The sequence below is a fragment of the Choristoneura fumiferana genome, chromosome 8 (assembly GCF_025370935.1).
Source record: "Choristoneura fumiferana chromosome 8, NRCan_CFum_1, whole genome shotgun sequence".
Lineage (NCBI taxonomy): Eukaryota > Metazoa > Arthropoda > Insecta > Lepidoptera > Tortricidae > Choristoneura > Choristoneura fumiferana.
In genome coordinates this window covers 11,485,991-11,487,205 of record NC_133479.1, presented here as the reverse complement: position 1 = coordinate 11,487,205, position 1,215 = coordinate 11,485,991, and positions in this window count along the sequence as shown.

The following is a 1,215-nucleotide window of genomic DNA, read 5'->3' as shown; positions in this document are numbered from 1 at the left end:
GATCGTGCTCAGTGGCGTGCAACTGGAGAGGCCTATGTCCAGCAGTGGACTAAGATAGGCCGATGATGATGATGATGATGATTTTATTAAAAGTCACTTGAAGTTGATTTATGTTTTATTTTTAATCAATCCTTTAACAATCTTCATTAATTAGTTTTTAGTGTGCTGCCCTTGCTCTCTGCTAGATGTCAAGTGGCGTTGACATTGACAGCTATCTGACAGTTCTATTACAATTTCACATTTATTATTAACTAATTACAAACACTTCATTTCAAGCCTTGCCTTCTTCAGAGTTTGATTAAGAACTTTCTCTCGCGGTAATGAACTAAACAAATTCGAGATAAATTTAATTGTAAGCAAATTAAGTTTAAAGTGTGCCTTCACAGACAGACAAAGGGGTGATTGGTGTTAAAATAAAGACTCAGGCGCCTCTTCGTCGACGGTAGCGGACACAGTAATTGCTTACGACAGGAACAGATAGATGGCGCTAGAACTTATTTATTTGTAAGTCCAAGTTTATTTGTAAGTTATTTTGAAGTTCTTAGAAACTTTTATTTTATTACTAACTAGCCTTCGTCCGCGTAGAATTCGGTTTGCCCTATCCCGCGGGAACTATGCAATTTTTCGAGATAAAAACTATCATAATATCCTTCTCCAGGACGCAAACTATCTGTCTGTAGATTTAGAAAATCGATTCAATGGTTTAGATGTGACGAAGTAACGAACAAACAAACAAACAAACAAGCAGACTTACTAACTTTCGCATTTATAATGTTAGTGATTTTTTACCTATTGCTATTGTTAAAAAATATAATAATATTTTCTCTGTATACAGTGCTTACTTCCAGTATTAAAATTACCTTGACTTAGTTTATATCGTCGTCCTTCATCAATGACAGTGCAGTTAAATATTCTGCTATTGGCATGGACGTACAGTCAAGGGCAAAGATATCGACACGGCCAAAGTTGCAAAAATATGTATACACGGCCTTAATGTTAAGTGCATGAAATCGTGTGTATACATACATATTTTTGTAACTTTGGCCGTGTAGATATCTTTGCCCTTGACTGTACTACCTAAATGGGACCGAGCACTTGCAGCTCAAAAGCACGACGAACGAGATAGCTAGTACCGATGCCCTTTGTCCCTTTCAATAGGGTGACCATACCTAAGATTTTTGTGAGTCAAGTTCAATATTCCTGCTCATTGTTTAT